The sequence below is a fragment of the Prinia subflava genome, chromosome 6 (genome assembly GCF_021018805.1).
Source record: "Prinia subflava isolate CZ2003 ecotype Zambia chromosome 6, Cam_Psub_1.2, whole genome shotgun sequence".
Taxonomy (NCBI): domain Eukaryota; kingdom Metazoa; phylum Chordata; class Aves; order Passeriformes; family Cisticolidae; genus Prinia; species Prinia subflava.
The window spans coordinates 314290-325946 of record NC_086252.1 but is presented as its reverse complement, the minus strand read 5'-3'; the positions used below and the strand labels follow the sequence as shown (position 1 = coordinate 325946).

The window sequence follows — 11657 nt, the reverse complement described above, 5'->3', positions numbered from 1 at the left end:
GCCCTGGGAAGCCAAGTGGCTGCCTGCCACCCCTGAACAGGCCACGGTGTCTGGCTGTCTGTGAGCATTGAGACATCTGTGTTAAGGAGCCAGCAAGCTTTCAAATCCTGCCCTAACAATCCCAAAAGTGTCATCATGGGAACAGCATCGCTGAGCCTCTTTTATTGTTTCCGTTTCAAATGTATTCCCCACTAAAACATTTTTGTGGGGCTGGAAATTTTTTTCAGAATCTGCTAATTATTTTTACAACCCACAGTCTGCTCTTACGTTCCTAATTGTGACTATTAGTCCTCACTCATCTCCGTGTCCTAGATGTGTGCAAGGCAATAAGGCAGATTATGCTCAGCAGCACCCTGCCTCTTGACTCATTTGTCAAAAGGATTATTGTACACTCGGTGCTGAATGTGAGGAATTACCTGCATAAACCTGGCCATTAAAAAGAATGTCTGTGTATTACCTGTGCTGGGCATTGGTATGTAGACAGTAATTCCCTCCTTAAATATGCAAAGGTATCTTGTTAGTTTTGGTTAGATTCATCCATGCTGAAAACAATTTGGAAGTGATTTGAATGCAATTTCTCCTTTGTGTCAAGTCAAATGGTGTTATAATCATAATTAATAAGGACTGGACTTGACTTCAGTCTCTTGACTTGTATTTGATTTGCCAAGGAATTTTTTTAATCCATTTTAAAATATGGTAAGTACAGAACATGATCTGTTGTTTCCAAAGTGTGATCAGGTGGCTATCTGCAAGCATTAACACCAAAGGTCTGACAGATATTTATAATCACCACTTGTCGACACAGCCAAGACAAAGCAGCAGCCCTGCTGCTGTGTTCAAAGGCAGGGAAGAGAAGTCAGTCCAGAGTACAGTCTGTTTTCCTTCAGCTGTGCAGGAATGATGTGCTGTCCAACTCACCCTTCTAGAAAAGAAGGCTGCCCTCTCTTTTTTGTCTAATGAATGTTGTCTATCCAGGCATCTTTGGACAGCTTTCAGTGAGGGTTGTTTGATGGTGAAATCCATTATTCTCTGCCTTGTCCGAATGGCAGCTGGCCCTGCCCCTACCCTCACTGCCAGAGGCAGCAGCCAAATATTTTCTGCTAGCAAAGCATGAAGACGTCTACTTGAGCATCCATCCACACTAAAATTTGGCCCATTATTTTCATAGACAGCCTTCAAGCTGCACAAAGGTCTGTTCATTTCCTGGCTTATGGTTGTTCATATTCATCAAATGCATTCTACAAAGCGACTGCTGGGAGAAAAATGACAGAGAGACACTTTACTGGTGATGTCCTGTTCGTCCCAGCTGTATCAGGGCCTGTGTACCTCATCCTTGGTGCGTGGCTGAGGTTCTGAGGTTCATCTTCTCCAGCTGCACCTCAGCCTCTGCTCCAGGCTCTTGCACAAATCCACCATCACCTCCCAGTGCTGGCGTTCATCCCTGAGGCTCACCGAGCCCAGCAGGTCAGACTTCTTACCCATCCCATCACCAGCAGCCTGGTTTCCCCTGCCTGGATTTTCCCTTGGACAGTGGGACCTTTCATTTCTCCTGCCCAGTTACAGCCTCCTCTGGCAGACAGCTGGATTCACCCACCCCTGTGCCCTGTGCATGTAGGCTGCTGCTAGTCCCACCTTCAGGGCAAACCCAGCCCTGGTTTCGGGTCAGGATGCTTCAGGGGTCACTCTGTTCAACTCATTCCTTTCCCAGTGGTCCTTTCTGGCTGTGTGGGTTCAGGGAACAGTCCCACCAGGGAAGGACTCCTGCAGGAGGATGTGCAGAGCCACATGCTTCAGCTCTCTTGAAATGCCCTGATATTTGTAACTCTTGAAGTGATTTGTGTTAGTGTGGTACCTCACGGTTCAACTCAGTTGCATCAGTGCAAAATCTCTTCCCAGACTTTGTAGCTACTTGTCATGGGTTGACATTAGACAAAATGCCAATGCACCCATGAGGGTATATTTTACCTAATGAACTCCTGTGAGATGTGGTCAAGAACAGAGCAGAGCAGGCCTAATACTTGAAACAGACAGACAATTTATTATACTACATAACAATGGACAATAGAAAAGGAAAGAAAAACCCAACCACCCAAAAGCAGAAGAGAAAACCTCCCAAAACACTGCTTCTCCTCCCCCCCAATTTCCATTCCATACATTCTCACTCAGTTGACTCCAGCACATTACCTTCATCTACTTGCTTAATCCCTCAACAACCCTGGGTTCCTAATCCAAATCATCATCCTTTAAAATTCAGACAATCCACATTCCATCCAGGACGAGAGGAGTCTCTCTCGCACCACAGACCCCCCCCCACAGGAAACACAGGTCCACCATCCCGTGTTCCCACGTCACCCATGGCACTGCCTCGAGGGGTCTGCCAGGGTGACACCCTCCTTTCCATGTCCAGCACTCTCACTGCCGTCCATGGACCTGAACTGCAACAGGGCTCTTTTTAAGGATGTTTTGGCCAAGTACCAAAAACCAGCCATCTTCTCATTTTGGGACTCAGGTCCCCCCCATTTACCCCTGGGGCCGGGGGCTCCAAGAAGCAGGCCAAAACGTCTCTGGGTTTGAGCCAAAAACATCCACCCAAACACAGTCTTATTTATAGTCAGAAGGGTCCAGGGTCCGTCTATGGCTATCATTATGCAGGAAAAGTCCAGCCCAATAGGCCACTCCTCTTCATTCCGGCAATCGAAGGGGCTTCTTTCCATCTCCCATTACCCTCTCGGTCCCAGGCTGTCCTCTCTCTTCTAAAACCACCAACTATGAGAATTCAGCGTCCAGGGGTAACTCTCTTCTGCCTTAGAAAGAGTTAAAAGCTTTTATCTCCCACCACCAAGGTCAGGCACAGGCGATCGCAGGCACTGCAGCTCTCACAAGCAGCTCCAACTCGGCACCTTCTCTCTGTGGGGGGAGGAGAGAGACAGGACCGGGGGGGGGGGGGGAGGAACGGGATGGGACAGGGAGGGGGACGGAAGGCACCTCCAAAGTTCTCCCTCCACCCCTCCATTCTAGATGGAAGCTGGACCAGCTCCACTCCAGCTCCCTCTGTTCCCCACCCCGAGGCCCACCTTGCTCAGCCAGGCCCACCTTGCTCCCCTCCCCCACCCGGCCTAGCCAGGCCTGGGCAGGGGAGAGGAGAAGACGCTCCCTCTCCGAAAGCAGAGCAGGGAAAGAGAGAGTCCTGCTGGGAAATCCGGCTTTTAACCCCTCGTGTCCTCAGAGGCGTGTCCAACCTCTTAGTGGCCAACAAAGGTGCCAATACTCAGACCTAAGGACTGATTGGTTTGACCACTACTTCCAAAAAAACCTCACTTCCCTTCAAACCACGACACTGCTTTAATTGTGGAAGGACAAAATCCTTCCCTTCTCCCTTATCTGAGACCAGCTTTCATAGATGATTACTCTTATCCTGCTGGAGCCTGAAGATCCATCAGTCTGAAGATTAGCATGTGTCTGCAGGTAATTGGGGTGATGTGTTCCAAATGGAACTGCTCAATTAGAGGAAGATTTCTGCAGGAGAGCAGAAAACAACCATTTCCTGAGGTAAATCAGCTCTTGCAAAGAAGAACATTTGTTGTCCCCATCACCTGCTGCCACAGGGGAGGCCACCCAGACAGAGGTTGTCATTGTTCTGGCTGACAAGGATGACTCAGCTGGAATCTGGAACCCAGGCTGGCTTTGCAGAACTGCTTCTCTGCTCTACATCTGCCTTCCTGTCTCACTCAAGCCACTTAGCTGCTTGCTTTCTATTTCAAAAGGTGGCGTTTATTCTAATTCTTTGTTCACATTCATTCCATTAAGCTTCCCCTTTCAACCATCAGCTGCTGAAACACTTGGCTGCAATGCTGAGCAAGCCCCTGCAGCTGCATGGTGCCGGAACAGGCTCCTTCTTTATCACTTTGCTGACGTTGGGCTGATGAAACTTAGCTTCTCTGGAGGCTGGTGCAGGGAGGGGCCTGTAAAACAAAATGAAATTTTCAGTGTGCAAAGACAGTGCTGTTCCAGGACAGAGGGATCAAGGTGGCTTTTGCCTGGCATGGTGTGTGGCCTTAGCCTGGGGCCAGCACACGAGGGCTTGGGGGAAAAACTGCTGAGGAATGTCAGAAATGGCACGTTACGCTCACTCACATTCATTTATTTGTCATTGCAAAGTTTTCAGCAAGCATGCCAAGAACGCTGGAGCAGAGGAGCACTTATCTGTGTGGGAAATGGGAAACACCTTTCTGGAGTGAGGGGAGAGAAAAACGCAAGAAATTGCAACAAGTTAAATACGAAACACACAAAATCTGGTAAAAATTAGATAAAAAAATATCACTTACTGCTTGTCACACCCAACAAAAGAAAAAAAAATCAAAAAAGGGAAAAGGTGCTTAGCACAGGTGAGCCAGACACAGACTCACTTATGAATTGATCCCAAGGTGATGTTTCCTTAGAAAATAGGCAAAGCCCAAATATGGAATACGTGCACCTGTGGGCAAGGCAGTGCTGCTGGATTGCAGGGAGGAGGGAAAGTAGTGGCAAAAGATGAGAATGTAAACAATGAGAGCTGTAAAGGAAAGTCCCACAGCCCAGTGAGGGCTGATGGAAGGGAAGATGGAGATGTTGTGCTGGAAATGTAGGCTGGAATGGCTCTCCTTGACTGCAGGTCTCTTCCTTTTCCTGTGAGTGAGTGTTGCATTTACAGCTTAGTGGTGGCCTAAAGCTTAAGTGTTTAGAAGATTAACTTTTCTCTGTCTGTTTTTTTCTGGGTTTGGATGTTTTTCTCATGTTCCTGAAACAACTAAATTACTGTGTTAATCTTTCTTCCTTTAGAAAATAATTAAAACCCCACAAAACTCTTTCAAGTGTAGTCTATCAAGGGCAGTAGTGCTTACTGTCTTCATTTAAGACTTTCTGGGTTAAAGGCTTTAGGCTTTCTCTGAATCCAAAGAGCAAAAGAATCTCTAATGTGAGAAGTACACATATTTTAATTTTCTTGAAGCATTTAAAGTAGATTGATGTCCTACAGAATTATTATGTAGATTGTCTCAATTATTATCTTAGAAAAGTTGTAAAATTTAAGGTTAATCTCAGCTTTTCCTTCATTGAAGGAAAAAGTTCTCAGTGTGGCCATAATTCAGAAATCTTTCTGGAAGCAAGACTTCAGCAAGAGTCGTGGGGTAAAACTGGAGTGCAGAGAGACACCCCTCTAACTTCCCTAACTTTTAGTAATTGAATTGACTGAAATCTGAAAGGTGAAATTTTATGGGGAGATAATTAGGACATACAAAATGAAACATCTTAGTTGGAGCTAGTCAAGGGTTTCACAGCTTTTTGTTTAGCATACAGCTGCATGGGTTATTAGAAGTGGAAGCACATGGAATCCTAATTGAAGAAAAGTCCTTTTTGCAGTGATAGGTTTGAAGATTTTTGGTCTCTGCTTAACATGTAGAAGTGGTACATCTGTTCAGAAGGTGAAACAAAAAAACTGGAGACAGAGGCCATGTCATAGCTGATTTTCTCATTATTATCTTTGTAAGTGTCACACAAATCAAAACAGGAGCAGCATTACAGCTTGTTTTTTTCCTGTTCACATTTTTACTGTTGGTACTGAGGCAGATGGGTGCTCAGGAAGCAGTCATATTAAACTTTTATGTGGCCTCCAGGAGAGCTAGGAATTTGTTCCCTCTCTTGTCAGGGAGGAAAAAATGTAACTTTGCAACTGATTAAATTGATCAGATGAAATATGAAGCACCATGAGTTTTCAGTCTCCTCTTGATTGGCCACTGGTTATCTCAGGTTTTGCACTGTAGGCTAAGTATTAAAGAGGAATAACAAATATTTCATTGATCATTGATACCAACAATTTCTGACACAAAGTTGAGGTTTCCTCATCCTGGTCTTGGCTAGACACAGACTGGCAGACAGATCACATCTCCCTATTTATGTGACAGAAATAAGCTGCAGGGGAAAGTTTTGGAGTCATTGTGCAAATGAGAAGGAACCCAAACAGGTTACTTCCTAAAACCGTACTAGTTTTTCCCCTTTTTAAGGATGAGGGAAAAGGCTTCAATAATACCAACAGGTTCCAGAAACTGCCTATTTATATATTTTTCAAATGTAACACAGTAATGTCTCTTCTGGGAGAGAGGATTATGCATCTCAAAGTCACCATTTTTCTCTTTGCCTTATTTTTAATTTTTATGTAGATTATCTCTCAATTGTATTTTGAAATATTCTATACCAAAAATCTTTTTTCCAAGTTTTTTCCCTTTTTCTGGCTTCTGCTGCAGAAGTGTGAAAATAAATGAAAAGCCAAGATTTGTGGTGCTTAGGCTGTAATAAGCTTCACTCCTTTCCTCTGCCTCTGTCCTCCACTTGCTGCAAAGGGGCTGCTGAGGGATCTAAGTTGTAGGACACTTTCTGTAAGACAAGAGCAAGAGAAGAATTGAAATTGTGAGATAAGAGCTAGATGTTTTGCCAAGTGCATTTTCCCTGTGGAATGGAATAAGTTAGCAAATGAGGACCTTTGGGATGGCCATGCAGAGTTCAGGAAGGCAACATCACATCCCAGTGCTCCGGTGCCTGCAGTGTGGATGGGGTTTGTGTTTAGTGTCAAATTATTCTACTGAGTAAATTTCTTTCTCTTAAAAGTAATATGACATTTGTAAAATATCTTTTTGTGTCTCTTAAAAGCTATAGTGGATGACTTGAGAAATTTGTGTTTAAATGCAATAAGTTTCTGGGGGTTTATGGGTAGCTTAAGATGAAGCAAATAGGAAGCAATTTAACTTGCAATTTCAATTGGTGCTGTGGAAAAGCTGGATGTTTATTCCAGCTGATCCAAAAGTCAGGAGCAGCAGTGAACAAAAACAAAAAAATATTTTCTACCCTTTGAACCCTGTTGCCACACCAGGTTTGAATATCCATTTTGTAATGATGCTTCATACTTTGAAATATGACAAAATCCACATGTTGGAGTCTAGAACATCCCTCTGGCCACCCTGGAGGGTTTGGAGACCGGACAGGGGGGTCTGGGATCTGTACAGGGGGGTCAGTTAGACCCACACAGACCCCAGGAGGACACTGACTCTGATTCCTGCCCATGGGAGTGAACACTCACATGCAGGAAGAATCACAAATCCTAAGAATTTAAAATAAGTAGTGGATGGTTTATTATAGAATAGAAATATAGAAATTAGGATTCTTAGCATATGGGGCTGAAGAGACAAGATGGAGGAATTGGGGAGTGGCCCCTGTCCTCCTTGTTCTTGCTCTCGTCCCCCATCTTGTGCTGAGTTGGGTTTTAGAGATTGGCTTAGAGTAGAACTGACATGTTAGCATAGGTAGTAGGTATTGGTACAATTTTGTAAATAAAAAATACGTCTCGGACAGTGGTTGGGTCAGGGGTACCGTACATAAGGTACGGGGCTCTCTGATCCGCCCAGTCTGCCGCATGTCCTGCTCTGCGGAGACACCTTGCAGAGCTGAGAAAGAACTAAGATAAGGTACCCTGCCAGGGAAGTGCTTGGCAGAGCTGAGAAAGAACTGAGATAATGAAGAATAAACAACCTTGGAAATAGGCACTGGTGGACTCAGCTTGTCGTCTCTACCTCTGGTGTGAAACACTTAGGGCAAAGAGAAGACTGAAAACCTTATTACCTCTGGGAACAGCAACCCAGGGGAAACTCCCAGGGAACAGCAACCCTGGGGGAAAACCTTATTACCTTGGGGACCAGCAACCCCAAGGAGAATCTCAGGGAAACAATAACCCTGTGATCCACCGACATTGGTTTTGATTTTTTTTATTTTTAGTCAAAAACTAAAAAATTGACATTTGATAGGTGGTGGGTCTTTGTAAGCCAAAAAAATTCAAGCCAAAAATCACTGCTTAGCTGAAGTGCCCTTGGAAAAGCTAGCAATGTTTTCAGCAACAGCACTGGAAAAGTGGATTTGACAACTCTTTTGCAATTTGTAAAAACCTAAAAATATCACAAGAGAAGTCCCTGTGCTTGTTGGAACAGTTATGGGAGGCTTGTATGTAGTTTTGCCATATGGTTTCTTCTGACTTTCCAAAAAGAGAAAAAAAAAATGAACTCATTCCCAGAACAAGATACCATTGCAAAGATTTTGAGTGACTGCTCTAAAAATGTAGAATGTGCAACTTGCAGCTTGATAAATCAATAGTCCCACAGGCATATCTAAACTCCATTACCCTGAAATAGAGTTGGGAAGTAAAGTGAATCATTGTAGCACCTTTGAGTCAGAAAAATATAAATTACTTGCAGGATTAACTTTCTTTATAAACTAAATTAAGTTAACAATAGTTGATTCTCTTCTCTTAATGCTGTTCAGCCTCTTAGAATCATTTTCTTCTGAAGAAACTAAATGTTTAGTTTTATTAAAGGGGACTTCAAATTCTGTATTCTATCAGTAGAGATATTAGTTTTTGTCATGTTTTGCCAATTGTTTCATTATGTGTTTATACAAGTCACATATTTTAATTTCTGAACATCCTTTATCTGTTGCTGCATGGGAGAGTTTATCTGAAGCTGGGAGGATACAAAGATTTAGCTTTTTGTAATGAAGAAAATTATGTGTAATTCTTTTCAAAGAAGATAAAGCAGTACTAGGAGGTTTGGTTTTTTTTTTCAGGGAATCAGTATGTGGAAGTAATGTTTTTGCATTCCCTCTTTGTCCTGCAAATGGAGCACTTATGTGTTTTGGTGTAAAGTGAGTCCTGTAGTGCTGTGATTATGTGCAGCCAAAGGGCTTTTGCCTGACACCAGGTTGCTGTTCTTAATCCAGTGGGGTCTGAGAGACACCAGAATTCCTGACTCCCTTCAGTCTGAGCCAAACAAATTGGTGCAATAATCCTAATTAGATGATCCAACGAGAGTCAGCACGAGTGGCAGGGACTGTCACTGCTCAGGTCTGGAGAAGGTGGTGCTGCTGTGGGAAGCAGGGGCTCAGGCTCACAATCATCCATCGCCCCGCACACAAGCAGGGCAGCCATAAGTACACAAACATCCTGAATATTTTTCCCCAGGCTCTTTATTCCTTTCTGCACTGAACCTGCCCTGATGCTTCACCACTTTCCAAACAAAAGGTGCTGCAGCTGGTATTTCAGTGCTACTGTGCTCGAGGTACCAGACAGGGCACCTTTTTCTGCTATGTGGTGCCTGTTTATGACTCCCCAGACTTGCATTCCTCCAAACATTCATCTGGGCAAGGGCTGCTCTCAGTGCCAGAAAGCCTGTGTGTCTAGCAGATTAGAAAGTAATGTACTGGCTGGCTATGATATATTGACCTGCATTAAAGAAATCAGCAATCTCATGGACAGAGCTTTCATCTCCAGTGTACAGTCAGTGTGGAATCACATCAGGTGCCCAGTAGAAGGTGTTAAGCCATTAACTCAAAATGCTTGATGGTGCAGGGATAAGTAGCAGTGCTCGCAGTTGCTTGTGGTGCAAAATCGAAGCAGAGCATTGGTTTTGTGATGTGGAAGAGCATCTGGTGGATGTGGGTTCTCAGCCACCTGCAGGTGTCCTCGGACAGTGCTGCACTGGCACTTCCACGGTGTGTTGTGTTCACAGTGATGCTTCCACTCTGGGAATTTACACCCCATTTCAAACCTGCCTTGTCACTGATCTGTCACTGATGCTCCAGGAAGTGTAAGGAGATCCCCAGCTCCTATCACCCCCTTCCATGAAATTCTTCCTCAGAAATACTGACAGTATTGGAAGTTCCTCAGTGTAGTTCAGGTTTTAATAACATCGCTTGCTAGGCTATGCTTGCCTTCACTGAAGTTTTGTCTTCTGTGCTGGAGAATTTAAAGGCAATTATGTTATATAGAAACAACAGAGATCATATTTCATACAGCAGAGGCAGAAACCTCCTACCAAAAAAATCAGGCAATTAAAATCACATTAGACAGAATCCACCAGTCTTTGCTTAGTATCGCTTCTGTCAACGTGTCTGTCACTGAACCACGCACAAAACAGGCATTCTTCATCTTTTATGTCTTTCAGTGATGTCACTTGCATTTTAATGATTTGCTATGTGTTCTCTATTCAGTCCTGATTTGGTCATTAATGTTCTGTTGGAAGTAAAGCTTTGGAATAAAGCCTTTCCCACCTTTAAGCCTTTTGCTGTGCTGGCATTCAGCAGAGAGTTTGGAACAGAAGGCAGCCCTGTGTTTCTCTTGCTGCCACTCAGGTACCCACTGTAGCCCCTGACATGAGAACCTTGCTCAATCTCTGACTTAAAAAGGGATGTCAGTGTGTTCAGGGGGACACACAAGGACGAGGATGTTTGCTCCCCTGGCACAGGGAATGACCCCTTTCCTTGCTGCAGGGCGTAGCAGGCACCCATCTGAGCAGGGAGGGCAGGGAAGAGAGAACCTGCTGCACAGCAGCTGCTAGGATGCTTTGGGATGCAGCACAGAACCCAGTGCAGCTTTCTGCTCTGCCTTTCAAATCCAAACTTCCCAAAGGCACAGGGATCATTGAGCTTGGAAAAAGAATGGAGCATTCTTGTAAAAGCAGTGATGCATGTGGCTAGCCCAGCAACTCCTCAGGGTGGCTGTAGGATCAAGATTTCTGCTTGGCCAGCTGGGATCATCTCTGCTAGTTCAAGCTGTTTTACAGAACACATACCTGTCACCTATCACTCTCTGCCAAGGGACAGAGTCACCAGCTTTATTATCAGTGGCTGCAGAGGGAAAACCACAGAGACTCGGTCTCCACAAATAGTGTGGGACATTTTTGTAGTTACTGCAACAAGCATCATCGACTGCTGCCTCACCTGCACACCAGATGGGCTGTCCTTTGATGAAACAAGAAATAGTTTCCAGCTGGCAGTGAAATTCAAACAACTAGGAAGGGCACAAGTGCCCCAAATCACAGTAGAAATTGAGAGGATAAGTCCTCTGGTCTGGACAGAGATACCCAAAAATTTCTGCTACACTGGAACAGCTGATGAAAGCAAGACAGCAGGAGAAAGCCCTAAAACTAATTTTCAAGCAGGTGAAAATGGGTGACTGATGTCAGACATTGACACTCAGAACTGGAAGAAGGATGTCAAGGAAATGATTTCAGGTTGTACGATGTAGGTCACAGAACAGGTGATGGTTGGAGAGGGGTGCAAAGAGAACAGACACAAATTACAGTTGCTTTTACGTGTCAGCCTATGTATGCCTCTCTTTTTTTTTTTTTTTTTTTTTTTTTTTTTTTTTTTTTTTTTTAATTAAAGTAGATCAAAAGCTAATCTATGGAAAATCATCTGCATTGAAAAAGTGAACAAGGGAAACAATATCTTCATGAACCTGAGTGAAATGAGGAAGCCCATTAGCTTGTCTCTATGACATTGTTAAGCCTTTTTCTATTATATTTCTTTGTGTAGTAGCTGTTCTTTTTGAGCACAATGGCATTTTTCATCTAATCTGATGATGATTCAAAGCATTTTTGCATCCTACTTATAATGTGAAACACTGCTTTTTCAGCACAGGGTTCACATTTAAGATTAGATTGCCATGACTTTCACTGCTGCTCTGGTTGAAGGTCATTTACTTTGGGAAATGGAGAGGACAGCTGCCAAAAGATAATCTCCTTTCATTTCACCTGGCAGTTGCCTGTCAAATTCAAATGATGGCAGCTATAGTCTAGCTTAGA

At 44.0% G+C, this 11657-nt stretch overlaps 1 long non-coding RNA gene across 1 annotated transcript; it reads right to left on the bottom strand.

Moving 5' to 3' along the window:
• Nucleotides 1–2437: 2437 nt before the first annotated feature.
• LOC134551795 (uncharacterized) lies at nucleotides 2438–3330 on the bottom strand. Its single transcript, XR_010080688.1, has 2 exons — nucleotides 3075–3330; nucleotides 2438–2804 (listed from the first exon to the last, which is right to left on the bottom strand). It is a non-coding gene; the product is annotated as an uncharacterized LOC134551795 (long non-coding RNA).
• Between the last annotated feature and the right edge of the window lie 8327 nt (nucleotides 3331–11657).